The sequence below is a fragment of the Doryrhamphus excisus genome, linkage group LG20, assembly GCF_037039965.1.
Source record: "Doryrhamphus excisus strain RoL-2023G ecotype Guam linkage group LG20, RoL_Dexc_Guam_v1.1, whole genome shotgun sequence".
In the NCBI taxonomy this organism is placed as follows: Eukaryota; Metazoa; Chordata; class Actinopteri; order Syngnathiformes; family Syngnathidae; genus Doryrhamphus; species Doryrhamphus excisus.
The window spans coordinates 7492233-7508336 of record NC_136376.1 but is presented as its reverse complement, the minus strand read 5'-3'; the positions used below and the strand labels follow the sequence as shown (position 1 = coordinate 7508336).

The following is a 16104-nucleotide window of genomic DNA, read 5'->3' as shown; positions in this document are numbered from 1 at the left end:
AATAAATAAATAAATAAATATATAAATACAAAAAATGTTTTAACTAGATTAGGAAAGCAGGAAGTGAACAAATGTAACAGTTACTGATTGTAAAAGTACCAGATGGAGGGGTAGGATGTAATAAGCTTTGCTTCTTCCTACTCCTTTTGGACATGTGGAACTGTGAACTGATTATGTGATGCATTCAATTGTAATCTGATGAAATAAAACCATTACCATTACCAATAAATAGGCACATACTGGATGGAGGCCTGCACTGCGGACGAGTGGTTAGTGCGCAGACTACACAGCTAGGAGACCCGAGTTTGATTCCTGAGTTTGCATGTTCTCCCCGTGCATGCATGGGTTTTCTCTGGGTAATCCGGTTTCCTCCCACATTCCAAAAATATGCTAGGTTAATTGGCGACTCCAAATTGTCCATAGGTATGACGCTGGGATAGGCGATAGGATAAGCAGTAGAAAATGAATGAATGAATACTGGATGGATAGCAAAAACATTCTGTATCTGACATGTGTCTGTATAAATTCAAACTAAATAGTATGTAAAAGTCATAGACTTGCATTTTGATTTTCCTCAAACACCATTTTTGTGCTTGTGGTGTGTTTTAAAGCCAACATTTACCTGAATGCCATTGTTCAAATTGGGCTCTAAATGTGTCAAATAATGAAGCAACCTTTTACGAAACCTTGCGACAGAACGGCAGCCCGACTTCAATCACCAGTCGTCTAACCTGCGGCGATGCCTTTCAACTTCCTCCGAGGTGAATTGTTACGTGATCCGCCCTGCAGCGATCCGGCTGCTCCTAATTGGGTCTAGGCGAGAAAAGTAGGGAAGAACCACATCGTTTTGGAGAGTGACAGTCGTGGATGTGTTGAATTTAACTATTTTATTTGCTATGTGATGAAAAGTCATTACCGTTTTAATTCATAGGCTAACATCAGAGGCATCACTAGGTTAAGAACCGGGGGCGGCTTGAACATGAATGGATCTTTGAGGTATAATTCCCAGGGCGGAATTAGTTCTCACATATGACGGCCAAACCCTCCAAATCATAGTTTATGCTTGTGAGCCCACCACAGGTATTTTAGAAGATACAGTACATTCACGCTTTTCACGGGTGTTGCGTTCTCTAACTGACATGCCCATAAAAATATCCATAGTCACGGGTCTTAAAACTGAAGGTAGCGTCTGGGTGATGCTAGGCTGCATCATGTATCCATTTCCAGCATGCCTTGCGGAACTTAAAGTGTACAAAGTTGCTAAAGTTACATGTTCAGTGTTATTATTCTCTATAGTAGTAGTTCCCTTATGAGTGTTTACGATTGCTTTCCCAATTCAAGAGTATTTTTCTTAAACTTAGTAAGTGGTTCTGAACATCTCTTGTGGGATTCCAGATGGCCACTATATATAATATAGATATAAAATGTCCAGGGTGCGTGGGGCACATGCACCCAAAACATTAGGCATGTTTACATGAGGAGTTTTTCTCTTTCCGAATGGAATCTTTCCGAATGACCTTTCCGAAAGCAATGGTATACATGGAAAGGAATATTCCAATCGCGTGTCTACATGCGCTGCTATAATCAACCAGAATAGTCAATGGGGCATGCGCAGTAAAGCGTAAACATCAACATCACGTGATACCGACTTCCTCGAGTTTTTCTTTCACTTGTTGGAATAACTCCGTATTGCCAGTTTTTCCTTCGTCCAGTCTTGAAATTTAGTTTGAATCAAAAACAAACTTTCCGCAGCAGTCCAGTGCCGATTGCTCGCCTCCATTTTTTTTTTTTTTTAAATCGAAGAATGTCTCGTTGCGTGTTATGTCAATATCTCAGCATTCGCTGAAAGAACGCACCCAGGAACAGGAAAAGATAAAGTTCAATCTTGCTAATATTTTATAATTAAACTCGGCACATGTTTTATATAGATATGTATTTTCTTTTTTAATAAAACTGGACTTGTGAATGGCGTATAGAAGGGTTTAGATTCTGTTCCACAGATGGCGGTAATGCACACGAAAGCTGCTTGCCAACCGCCAATAAACAACAGAAGAAGAAAAACACCACAAAGAAAAACTGACAACTTTCCGATTGAGCGGGTACAAGATACCTCAATCGGATTGGGGAAAGGAATATTCCACCCCTGTGAATCCGATTATATATTCATTTGGATTGGCACTTTTCTTTTGGAATGAAGTGAATACAAAGGTTAGATTTTTTTCCATTTGAGCGAATAACCCGAATGGAACTGGAATATTTGGGTCCATGTAAACGTGGCTATTGAGGTCACAAAAGTGTGAGACCCCTGTGTTAAATGGCGTGTTTAATTGTAGAAGGTTTTTATTGTGACACTAACAGGACATGAACAGCTTCAACATTCCATTTTAACAACAATGTTTTTCGTGATACGGTGTTAAATTTAACAAATTAATCTCATTTCAAGCTTCTCATCAACACCCCCCTAAAAAAATGAACTCTGTTCAATTTGGTGTGTAATCGCCAATTTGTGCTGGAGATACGTCCACTTTGATAACAATATGATGGTAAACCGGTCGAGGTACTTGCATCATATTGAAGACACATTCATCATTTCACGGTAGAATCATTCCAAACAGGAGAAGGCTCTCTCTTCCCTGAGGAGGTCTGCAAAAGTTCACACGCTGATTACAGAGGTTGGCATGCAAGAAAATGTTGCCATGGTGATGCTAAGTTTACTTAGCTTGTCATCAAGAATGTATTAAAATTTTATGTGTGTGTAACCTTGTTGTGTCCAAAGTGTGTTGAGGGACCATTTTTGTTAGTTAAAAAATAATTATTAATGTGATATATTACGCATTATACACATTTTGCATGGTTTTAGCATCTGTTATTTCCTTTGTAAGGTGCCTGTGCGGGAAAAAGTTTGGACACCCCTGCATCAAACAATTAAAATTACAAAAAAACTGCTCCATTCATTCATTTTCTACTGCTTATCATCACAAGGGTTGCAAGGGGTGCTGGAGCCTATCCCAGCTGTCTTGGGGTGAGAGGCGGGGTACACCCCTGGACTGGTCGCCAGCCAATCACAGGGCACATATCGACAAACAACCATTCACACTCACATTCATACCTATGGACAATTTGGAGTCGCTAATTAACCTAGCATGTTTTTGGAATGTGGGAGGAAACCGGAGTACCCGGAGAAAACCCACGCATGCACGGGGAGAACATGCAAACTCCACACAGCAGGATTGAACTCAGCTCTCCTAGCTGTGAGGTCTGCGCGCTAACCACTCGACCACCGTGCAGCCCGCGTCAGACAGATCTTACACAATTTAATCTTCATTTAAAACATTATAATTTTTCCAAAGGTGCAGGGTTCTTCTCAAGGCAGGAAAAGGACAAAAGGTCCCGAGTGAAGTTGTCACACAGTTTGACTTTAGTACCGAGAAGAGCGTTGTGACCTTGTTAAAGTGAGCATAACAACGACTCTCTTAGCGCCAGCCTCCCCACGAGGTCGGCTTTATATAAACTCCTCAGGGGTCTGAGAGCTCCTGACGCAGAAACATCAGAAATATCCTGGTCGGATCCGATTTTACACTTAACTAAACTGTACTGAAATGAATCATTAGCACTGAACTCATTTCTGTAGCTCATCTGGGATCTGCCTTCATGTTTGTGGCGTTTATTCCATCACGTTGAAATATGATTTTTTTTTACTCAACTCTCTCCTGGTTGTGACAATAGGTGTTAGCGACGCTCTCCCGCTGTGAGATGATGCCACTCCATCATGCTGCGCTACAGCTCGACCCGGTGAACCTAATCACTGAGTGACACTTTGATTAATTCAAAAAGCACACCAGTCCATATGGCTGCTTTGCTCTCCTGTTGCACCTAAAAAGCTTCTTGTTTTTTAGGTCTTCTCTTCTTGTTGCTGTGCAAAAATTCAGGAAATCATCCGAAGAAAGGCTTTTTGATTGTCTGGAGTCACGACTGAGAGAGGACACACTTTGAGGAACAATAAAACTAACAAAAGGATCGGTACTCTATTCAGTCATCAATGGAGGCAAAGAAGCAGTAGAAACCTCAACAACTCAAATAATCATGAACTCCTTTGTGGGTCAAGATGGAAAGAGATTTGTTATCAATTTGAGATCATTTGAAATGAATACAATAATAAATGATGAGCCAATTCAAGAAACAATACAAGCAGTTGATGTTTGCTAAATACAAGGATGAAGAGTCTTGAACCAGTCATGATGTGCTATATATATCACTATATTGACACTTACTATGATGCAGATTATTATTGATTGTATGGTCATATCACCTCGTACTTCGGTAAAAAAAAAACTTAAACTATATTAGGAAAGCAGGAAGTGAACAAATGTACCGCTTTTCCTCACGAGGGTCACGGGGGTGCTGGAGCCTATCCCAGCTGTCTTTGGGCGAGAGGCGGGGTACACCCTGGACTGGTCGCCAGCCAATCACAGCGCACATATAGACAAACAACCATTCACACTCACATTCATACCTATGGACAATTTGGAGTCGACTCCACACAGAGTTGGCCGAGGGTGGACTTGAACCCTGGTCTCCTAGCTGTGAGGTCTGCGCGCTAACCACTCGTCCACCGTGCATGATGTGCTATACATATCACTGTTGACAGTTACTATGATACCCATCATGTCATTGTATGGTCATATCACCTCGTACTTCGGTAAGTGATAAAAACTAAAACAAATAAATAAATGTATAAATACAAAAAATGTTTTAACAAGATTAGGAAAGCAGGAAGTGAACAAATGTAACAGTTACTGATTGTAAAAGTACCAGATGGAGGGGTAGCATTGAATAAGCTTTGCTTCTTCCTACTCCTTTTGGACATGTGGAACTGTGAACTGATTATGTGATGCATTCAATTGTAATCTGATGCATGTTCAAATGAAATAAAACCATTACCATAAATAATAGTGTTATTGTACCTGGAGATTCAGTCTAATAAGTAACTATTGCACAACAGCTACATATGATGATGATATGGAAAAATACTGGAAGAGGCAGACACACAAAAGATGGATTATTCTCACTCTTTCTCACACAAACTCTCACATTTCACATTCTAGAAAGGCTTGGCAACTACTATCTTCATGAATCTTCATACAATTTGAAAACCTAAATTACACAATCATTAACTACTTCTCCCACAACAAAGAACCAAAAAGCAAGGTTAGTCAAAATAAATTACTGTTTCAGTGGTAAATCAGGATTAAAAGACACTTTTCAACTAGACATTCAAGCTACAACTTTGTCGAGAAACTTGAAACAGGTGGATCAACAGGTGGGTGGCATGCATTTTGAGATCGGCATGTTTGCGTCGCACACAGCTGACAGCTTCACAGGAGATGGTTGGAGAGGCCGCAACCTCTGGAAGTTCCTCCAGCTGAGCATCACACCGACCTTGGTCGCTTTTTTGGAGTGTAATTAATTAAACTGCATGACTTCTGACTTTGGGCCCGGCCTCAATCCCCTGCATTGACTCTGTGTGTGTGTGTGTGTGCTTGGATTCCGTATGCATGTGTGAAAGTTACTGATGGGGGAAAAAAAAAGTATACTTATGCGAGAGTTGCATCAGACTGAGTGATGTATGAGGATGTCGGATTGCAGCAGGACATCTCAGACACACACACACACATATACACACACACACACACACACACACGCAGCGTGGTCAGCAGCGGGAGGTTAAAGTCTTAATGGCAAGACATTCCTCTGGTGAAACAGCGTTCCATATGTTACACTCAGTCGCCATCTTTCAGCGTGCTGGATGAGCTCTTTGGGCTGGTAGTAAGTTTGTGCATGACAGATGTCGTCTCTTGCCTCCTGGAGAAGATGGGAAGCCCAGCCAAGTTGACAGCAGGAACAATAAAAGAGGAAAGCTTATATAATTCATAGGACTCATCTTCTCTTCATCCATACTGGATAACAGCCCAGGATGAAGACCAGAAGAAAAAGGAATAATAAACTAACAAAAAATAATCATTATTTAATGCATATTTTATCAAGGAAGCCTCCTCTAAAATGTTCTCTCCTGGTGAATGACGCATTAAAACATCTGCCACGTGTCTCTCAGGCACATAAGCAGACGTGCTTGAATAAGCCAGAACATCTTTATGTGTCATCACGAGTGACATCATCGCTATTGTCATCTTTCTGCATTCACTCCTCAACTCCTTCATGATGCAAGTGGGAGCAAACCACAGCTTCTCCTTTCTGCATCACTAAGAACTACACGCTACTATGCAATATGTGTTGATCATCACTTCATTAGTTAGTGCAGTAACACGCTAAAACATCACATCTTGCCAACATATTGTTTGATTGATAAATAATGACCATTCCAGTCCTGTAGGGGGTGGTAATGCCACATACAGCGATGTTTAGTCCACGTTTTGCTACACATGGTGGGTCAATACCCTACCTGGCCTCAGTACATGTAGACCATATCACCCAAAAGCAAAAAAAATCCTCAATTTGCACCTTTATCCAGATTTGCACCAAAAAAAATCAACCCTGTCAGCCCTTTTGCAACATGTATCAAATCTCACACCTGTTGAAGTGCAGCTCCTTTCATATGAAGCTTTTGCGATAAGTCTCAACTTCAATTTCAATATCTAATCTTAAACATAAATTCAACACCATGTGACCCGCACAGTGACATTAAGGCAACAAAGCAAGAGGGAAAAAAAAAACCGAGAAGGTGTTTTGTGTGTGTATGTTCAGATCAGCGCTGCAATGTATTTTTAGCGCCAGTAGGCGGTCATCAATAACGCCAGACGTTTTTAAATCAGCCTTCACCCATCTATCAGGCTCCTGTGCTGCCCGGGGCTCGAACCCGCGGTCTGCTCATTCGTCTTGCCACGTTTCTGAGCTCTGACAGCCTGCCAAGCCCTGCTTAAAAAACACACATGGACACACACACACACACACACACACACGAAAGCATTTAGAGAGCATGAGGTGGTTGCACTTAAACGTCCTCGAGTCTTTTTTTAGTCTCCACTGATGGAGCCCTTTTTGTGACTTTTTTCTCCCCCCTAACAGTGTGATGTCGGTGCAAAATGGCGCCACCCCGTGTGGCTCCAAGAATACAAGCTTCGACAGTCGTTTTTGTTACAATCCGGCTTCAAAACTTAACATAAGATCATTCGTAGTTGGAGGTCATTCATGTAAATAGAGAAACAAAAGACAATTACTCAACATATTCATTTTTGTTTTTCATGTCGTGCTGACAGACAATTGTTTGAAAATCAAAATGTTCATATAACAACATAAAAAAAGCAATATTTTTTGAAAGAGAAATCATATTCTTATTTGACAATTTGGATTAAATGCAATTGTTTTCATTTGCATCATTTGAAATGCTCCTAATAATTGCTAGCAAAAGCTCTGGAGAATTTGACATATTACGTACATACTAGGTGTACTGAGAAGGTTAAAAGACATGTACATTGTTGTCAAAACGTAAATGAAAAAATGACTGTGTGAGTTTTAATATGCTGAAAATGAATGCATTAACTCACTGTATGTGTGCTTGAAAGGGACCAAGGTCACTCTGAGTGGCTTTCATTGTCTCGCAGTGCCACACACACACACACACACAAACACTTAAATGGAATTGTTGTAAAGCAGCGTGATACAAAAGTGTCCAAACTTTTCCTGGAGAGGGTTGCTTACAGAAATTAAAAATGTGGGGATACATTTATACATTTTGTATATTAACGATGCTAAATGTAGATCAATAAATGATACGCAGTCTGATAAAAATGTCCACATTTTAGTGTTATAGATGACAATGCAAATTAGTGTAATATCTAATATATATCATTTAATCGATTAATTCTATTTTTACAACAAGCCAAGGGCCAGTAAGAATGATCTGCGGGCCGAAAATGGTTCACGAGCCGCACTCTGAGCCCCCCCGATATAATGTATTCTTTGAAGCAGAACAAGTCAATCATTTGTCATAAAGATGCACACATGAAATGAGTGTGTGTGTGACTTTATTAACATATTGTCAGTATAAAGTGGGTCAAAGTGTTGAGGCTGAGAAAGCCAATTATCCCCCCCACCCTCCTCCACAGTCCCATCTTTAATTATCAACTTTTTATAACCCTGATTTTAATAATGCAGCCGTCTGTGTCTCTCCATCTGTCTTTCCTTCATAAAAAGACTTAATTTTGACATCCCAATTGTGACGGTTGCTGCTGCTCTGCACCTTGATGGTTTCAACCTTCCCACAAAACTGACCAGAATGATGAGGAAATAATTCAATACAACACATTAGGACTTTAGTCCTCACTGACAGAATGGAATGTCACTCAAGTAACAATAATTGGACATTACTGGAAATACAGACAAGTATTTGACCCTGACTAGTAAGACTGGTGAACCCACTCCCTTTAGAAAAGTACTTCTAATCTCAACTCAATATGTGCAGAAACGACACTTGTCACAGAAAAGGGCTTCCATTCAAACCTCCCCACGAACATGGGCAAGACCAAAGATCTGGAAACCGCTCCACAAACATGGGCAAGACCAAATATCTGGAAACCGCTCTACCAACATGGGCAAGACCAAAGATCTGGAAACCGCTCCACAAACATGGGCAAGACCAAATATCTGGAAACCGCTCTACCAACATGGGCAAGACCAAAGATCTGGAAACCGTTCCACCAACATAGGCAAAGATCTGGAAACCACTCCACCAACATGGGCAAGACCAAAGATCTTGAAACTGTTCCACCAACATGGGCAAGACCAAAGATCTGGAAACCGCTCCACCAACATGAGCAAGACCAAAGATCTGGAAACTGCTCCACCAACATGGGCAAGACCAAAGATCTGGAAACTTCTCCACCAACATGGGCAAGACCAAAGATCTGGAAACTGCTCTACCAACATGGGCAAGACCAAAGATCTGGAAACCGCTCCACCAACATGGGCAAGACCAAAGATCTGGAAACCGCTCCATCAACATGGGCAAGACCAAAGATCCGGAAACTGCTCCACTAACATGGGCAAAGATCTGGAAACCGCTCCACCAACATGGGCAAGACCAAATATCTGGAAACCGCTCCATCAACATGGGCAAGACCAAAGATCTGGAAACCGCTCCATCAACATGGGCAAGACCAAATATCTGGAAACCGCTCCACCAACATAGGCAGAGATCTGGAAACCGCACCACCAACATGGGCAAGACCAAAGATCTGGAAACCACTCCATCCACAAGGGGAAGACCAAATATCTGGAAAGCTCACCACCAACATGGGCAAGACCAAAGATCTGTCAAAGGACCCCAAGGACAAGATTGTTTATACATTCACTTCAACCATCCATCTATCCACACTCACCCCTCCAGCATCCACCGATCCATCATTCCTTCCATCCGTCCATCCACCCACATCCACCCTCCAGTACACACCCATTCATTAATCCATTCATCCATCCATCAAACATGTCCCCACCCACACCACCAGCATCCACACCCATCTCTCCATCCACTCACCCTTCTATCTATCCATCCATCCATCCATCCATCTGAAAGCACATTAATTTGATGCTGCATCATGAAAGAGACACTGTAAAAAGTGTTGGAAGTGTCTCTCTCTGCGCTCAGAAGCCATTTGGAGCTCGTTCCGTCTCTATTTGGCAGCGAGCAAATGAAAGTGAGAAAGACAAACGATGACGGATGAAGAGGAGCGTGCAAAAAGATGAAGGCGGCGGCAGCGGCAGCAGATGCATTTGTAACACGCTCCTTTTTATCCTCCTTTAATATGTGAATGCATCAAGTGTTCTCATCTACTAAGTCACTCATCGTGTTGATCTAATGTGTGGGCAAAAGTATTGGGACATGTACTCATGACAACTACAGGAAGTGTTGTTTCTGTCCAAAAAACATAGAAAAACCTTATGTTCCTTTTTTTTATCACATCACTGTATATATTCTGACATCCTGACTGAAAAGACATCAACAAAGTGCTTGGTAAAGGCCAATGGTCCAAATCTCCATCTGCCCCCCCTTTTTTTTCTTAATCTCCCTCCACCTAGTTACTCTTCTGGGCTCCTTGCTGTGAGGGGAGCAGGTGATTGTAGGGACATTGACTCCTTCAACCCCGACACAACCTCATATTACCTCGTTATTCATTCCCCACAAAGCATGCTGCATTATTCATGGCACGATGAACACACACACACACACATACATACACACACACACACACACACACATACAAGTACTATACCCTAGGATAGGATATATGAAAGATAACAGAAAGTTGCCAGGCCAGGGTGTACCCCGCCTCTTGCCCAAAGACAACTCCAGCAAACCCAGTGAGGACAAACGGTGTATAAAATAAAAATGGACGTTCAATATCAAGTGGATGGAGATTTCTGTATCGGAGAGAATGCGTAATGTAAGAAAATACAGTTTTTAATACATACACATGGGGATATTTTATATATATGTCTGAACAAATACACTGCAGACTTGCACGTTTTAAGATCCCAAACACCTTTTTTGTGTTATTCCATCCTGCTAATTGTAAGTTCTAACAGCATTTGATTGCATTCTTCCTGTTGCTATTTGCGGCTATCGTCGCTGTGGCTTGCTGCACTCATAAATATTGCATTGCTCTGTCATACATAATGTGGAATCATAAAGTTGTGTTTGTTTGTCTTTATTCATGAAATAATGATGAGTTTGCGTATTCACGTATTCCCAATGGGATAAAAAGTTACTGAGAGACAACTTTGATATTGGCAATATTTTTTTTTGCATTTGCATGATTAGTTTGATGACTTGATAATCTGCTCACTGAATCCAATGAATGGATATGTTATTACATTTAAATGTCAAGTATGTGTCTGCTGTTTGAGAGACATATATATTTTTCATTTTTTCCTCATCACAACAGCTAAAAATCAACTTTGCTTGCAGAGCAGCAAATTTTAATTTTTTTTAAAGTAATTTTCTTTAGTTTTTTTCTTGTTTCCCACCCTATTTAACATCTGCCACCTCCACAGTGTAAACCCTGGGGTGGGGGGTTTGTGATGTGTGAGATGCATACACCATGCATGTTCTTAAACTGCATGCTGCAGTCAGCAAAGTTATGCAAGACAAAGCTAAACCTGAAATGACCCTTAATCCGCTGAGTCAGCTTCTGGTAGGTTCGTGGTGGCAAGCGGTCGATGCAAAGATGCAAAAGAAGAACTTTGAATGTGCAAATTCTTCTTTACATGAAACACAAGGGTGGGCTAACTACAGCCACATAAGGCCTGCCAAGCATCTTAATCCGGACACTTCCAAATTCCTTTTTTTTTTTAAACATGGAAAGTATAGCCGGCAACATGACTTGCAGTGCTACTGTGGCATGGTTGAGTTGCCAGATGCAATCTGTAGTTTGAAAAAGAAAGCCATCTAAACAATACAACATGTCTCTCAACACATACAACCTACAAAGTACGTAACCTACCTGTGGCCATACAAACAAATATATACGTGCAATGCCCATGCCCCCCAAAAAACTCATATATTCCAATGCAAGGTATGCTGGGTAGCTTGTGGTACCCAACATTTTGGCGTATTTGTCGTATTTTTGCAAGATTACAAAATATGTTTTGTCAAAGAAGCAAACAAGCAGGAGTTACGTACTCTCGATAGTTCATATTGGTCATAGTTCATATTGTTATTGCAGCTGTATTACCCAGCATACCTTGTGGGCATTTGGAAATAACAGTTATATGTTGTGTTTTGCGCTTAACTGATTTTTGTGATATGAGTATGAATGGTTGTTTGTCTATATGCGCCTTGTGATTGGCTGGCGACCAGTCCAGGGTGTACCCTGTCTCTCACCCGAAGACAGCTGGGATAGGCTCCAGCACCCCTGCGACCCAGGATAAGCGGTAGAAAATGAATGCATGAATGATTTATGTGATGCATTAACTTGCTGCCACATGTTGCTCAACATGTCTGTGGCCCAAACCCCCTCCAAAATGGGACCTACAAACCAAAATGGCCGACTACTTATGCATCTTATCATATATGCTCTTTGATGATTTTGTGATTTCTGTCACAATGGACAATTCTCATATATTGAGCCACAGTGGATTTATATTAATGTGTTTATTAAAAAAAAACGTGAAATATATTAATGTGGCCTCAGTTTTCCTATACGGTCAGTGGAAGGAGGACAGACCTGCCTGAAATCTAATCAGCACAAAAATAATGCCATACCAACAATAATAACGCTTGTTTTTTTGTTACTATTGTGGATCCTGTTAAAGTCTATCCCACTTATGTCCACAACTCGCATATGTTGACCAAATATGGTCCTCTTCTATTATGATGTTGACATAGAATCCAAATCCAGACCAGTTTGCACTGTTGGATAGTGCCAAGAGGTGGGATACAGCAGTAAATATAAACACAAGAAAATGAAAGAAAGAAAGCAAAACCAAAAAAAAAGACCAAAAACATGCCAGCATCACAGCGGTGCATTTAACCTATAATATTTTATGCCTGTCGTGTGGCGAAATAATACATTCTCCTGTTCCTGACACATCTGTAGCAACAGAGCTGTCGAAAGTGAAAGTGACAACAATAAGCACATAACTGCTGCGTGTGTTAAGTGACGTTAAAAGACAGGTTCTAGGTGCTGCTAATGGTCTGCTTTCCAACAACACAACAACACCCTGCTGCTGATATGTCACACTCACACACACACATGTACAAGCACGCACACACACACATACGCACGGTTCTAACTGCCGTCTCACTCCTACAAAGTGAGGAAATTGGCTACCAGAAGGCATCTCTCATCCGCTTGCTACCTCCCTCCCTACTGACTTAGTACATCGTCACACTCTCCTCCTGATGTACCGATTCAGGTGTACATCATGTTCAAGTGTGTTTCTCAGCTGTTCAAGAGGCCAAACTCAACTTTACTCAAACAAGTGGGCGTCGGCGTGGGAGTCCACATGTTTCCTGTTGACGAGACAGAGTATTGACGACGAGGTGCAAGAGGAACACTTGAAACGCAAGCATTCCACCTCTTGAAAAGAGCAAAATGACGAGTAAGAAGAGAAAGATGAAGGCTGACTAGGCGTTACTCATCACTTCGGCTGCCTCGTCCCGCCGTGGGATCCAATCAAAAGCTGCCGACACCAAAATAAACATGCTTGTTACTCGGGAGGAGATGTTGGTGGCGTCGATGCTGCGTGACAGCTGTCAGTCTGGAGGAGGAAGAGGAAGAGAAGGAAGGTTTCGTTGCTGTCAACGAGCACGGTGAGATGACAAGTGTCACTGTCACTTAGCATGACGCAGGCGAACGAGTGGGCAAAGACATCAAGACAAAGGTGGGACATCAGATAACTAGACCAGCATCCATGTTTCTTTCCGTCTCAAACAAAAACATGGAAGGTGGGGAACATAACAGCAACATGAGTCAAGAAAACGGCTTGCACTTTTCGGAGAAGACCTTCTTCAAGAACTTCTGTGGAGCTTCTATTTGTGAAGTCAAAGGTCCACAGTTGGACCTAATTCATTGTTTGATGTACTTGTCCAGCATATCATGCACTGTCTTGACTCAGTAACATCAAGTACTTCTATAATAAATCCAAATAAAATATAAATAAATAAAACTAAATTCGGGCGGCACGGCGGTCTAGTGGTTAGCGTGCAGACCTCACAGCGAGGAGACCAGGGTTCAATTCCACCCTCGGCCATCTCTGTGTGGAGTTTACATGTTCTCCCCGTGCATGCGTGGGTTTTCTCCGGGTACTCCGGTTTCCTCCCACATTCCAAAAACATGCTAGGTTAATTGGCAACTCCAAATTGTCCATCGGTATGAATGTGAGTGTGAATGGTTGTTTGTCTATATGTGCCCTGGCGACCAGCCAATCACAATGAATGAATTAATGAAAACTAAATACATCTCAAGGTTGTATACAGGACAAATGTCCAGTCTTCTCCTATTGGCTGAAACAGTCAGAATCCTCCCTGGACCATTCCAATTAGGAGTTGAGGGCCAGCTCCAGCCTCCTACTCTCACCCCCCTTGCAACCAGGCTTAGGGCTGCATGGAAACATTATGCTAATGGATATCAACAATGGCTATCAACAAACAGTTAAAGGTCTATTGTGATTATCTATTGAGATCTATTGTGCTCATTTTTGTTGCTTTGTATTGAGTTGTGGACTCCTATAGAGCAGCTACACACAATAACCAACACAGAAAGCTTTCTAGATCTTCCAGATTCTGCACCTATTTCTGCAGCGTTTCCACGGACTTCCTGCTTCTGATCCAAATGGTCAGTTTAATTCGCTCCAACCCCAGCCCTCCTATAGGTACACCCATTCTGCTCTGATTGGTCACACTCCCAAGTGCTCCAGAGGACTTCGGAATACATATGTCGCCGTTTACTGAGTGCAGGCAATCTGCAGCCCGTACAAGGAAGTCCGGGTCATATTGACTGGTAGAACTTGGTGTTCAGATGGCGAAAAATTCTTTCATATAACATTGTAGCAACATTTATAGATCCGAAAAGTGGAAAACAGCACAATAGGTCCACTTTGAGAAGAATTGGATATAATTGAATGAATGTTGGTGGAGAATCCAAGCTGTTCGCTAAGTGGTGAGAGCAGAGGAGCCGTGACCTGAGCAGTGAGGTAGGTCATTCGCTTTTGTTGTTGTTTTTTTTAATGGGGCCCAGAATTCCTGGCAGCGTCCGTACTCAAAAGCATAGCAAATTTTACAACATTTTAACCGTAAATGTAGACTATTCCAAGGATGATTCCAAACACGGGAATGGACTACAAGACCACCATCTAGAAACGACAATAAAACTCTAAATAGTCAGGTGTGACTTTTTAACATTTCTTTCATTCATTCATATTCTACCGCTTATCCTCATGAGGGTCATGGGAATTGCTGGAGCCTATCCCAGCTGTCTTCGGGCAAGAGGCGGTGTACATTCTGGACTGGTTGCCAGCCAATCACAGGGCACATATAGACAAACAACCATTCACACTCACATACCTATGGACAATTTGGAGTCACTAATTAACCTAGCATGTTTTTGGAATGTGAGAGGAAACCGGAGTACCCGGAGAAACATGCAAACTCCACACAGAGATGGCCGAGGGTGGAATTGAACCCTGGTCTCCTAGCTGTGAGGCCTGCGCGCTAACCGTTCGTCCACCGTGCAGCCCAACATTTCGTTCAATAGAATCAATACTCCAAAACACAGCTTGACTAATTTAATGTGCACACTAAGTATTTTCCCCAAGTTTCCCCTGCTTTTATACAACATCATTGATATAGTGAGCTCCACTGTAAGTGGACATCCATACAGGAAGTAGGTCACCTCCCACCATATACAGCCACAGTGTACTATATGTGATTGTGGCAGGTGTAATCACATCCAGCACACCTAATCATCTTCCTATTATACACGGCGTGCTCTCCGCTCGGCTAATGCTTCCACCTTTTCAGCATGTCCATTAACAGCCAACACAATGAGAACAGGAGAGGAACCACTCAGTCGCACAGTGAGGTGAAGGCCAATGAGACAATATGTCTGCTCACCTCTTTGTCAATGCAGATAACACACAAGTGCATGCGTGTCCCACGGACGCTCCATTGTAAAGATGTGATGACAAAGAAGGTTTTTGCAACCACAGTATATCTCCAGTTCGCTCATATGTGTTAATGATCTTTAAACCGGTCATATTAGAAACAGACATAAATGTTCCATCAGCTCTGACAGCATTAAACAAGGTGGCTATCTTCGCAAAAGACAATCCAGGTAAGAGAAATTCTTATCCGTTAAATCTATAGCCCGGGTGCTCCTAACTTCTTATTGCCTTGGCTCAATGAGCTTGGATGACCTCTGCTACTTGGCTGTGTATGTTTGCACAATCCTACCTCCTACCTTATCGACAGACCTTCTCCTTTCTGTGTATCGACTTCACCCTTACAGCACCGGTCAGAGGAGCTGAGGAGATCCAGTCAATAATCCCCATAAAGCACCTTGTGAGACTTCATCTGGACATTCAGGGGGG

General features: G+C 42.0%; 2 long non-coding RNA genes across 5 annotated transcripts in view; one reads left to right on the top strand and one right to left on the bottom strand.

Annotated features, from left to right (window-relative positions):
• The window catches only part of LOC144894458 (uncharacterized), a 40422-nt gene extending 36469 nt beyond the window's left edge, over positions 1-3953 (top strand). Inside the window, exons 2-3 of the long non-coding RNA XR_013625067.1 lie at positions 3727-3792; positions 3897-3953. This is a non-coding gene — a long non-coding RNA (uncharacterized LOC144894458). The remainder of the gene's footprint in view (positions 1-3726; positions 3793-3896) is intronic.
• The window catches only part of LOC144894457 (uncharacterized), a 136354-nt gene that overhangs the window by 18643 nt on the left and 101607 nt on the right, over positions 1-16104 (bottom strand). The window lies entirely within an intron of this gene.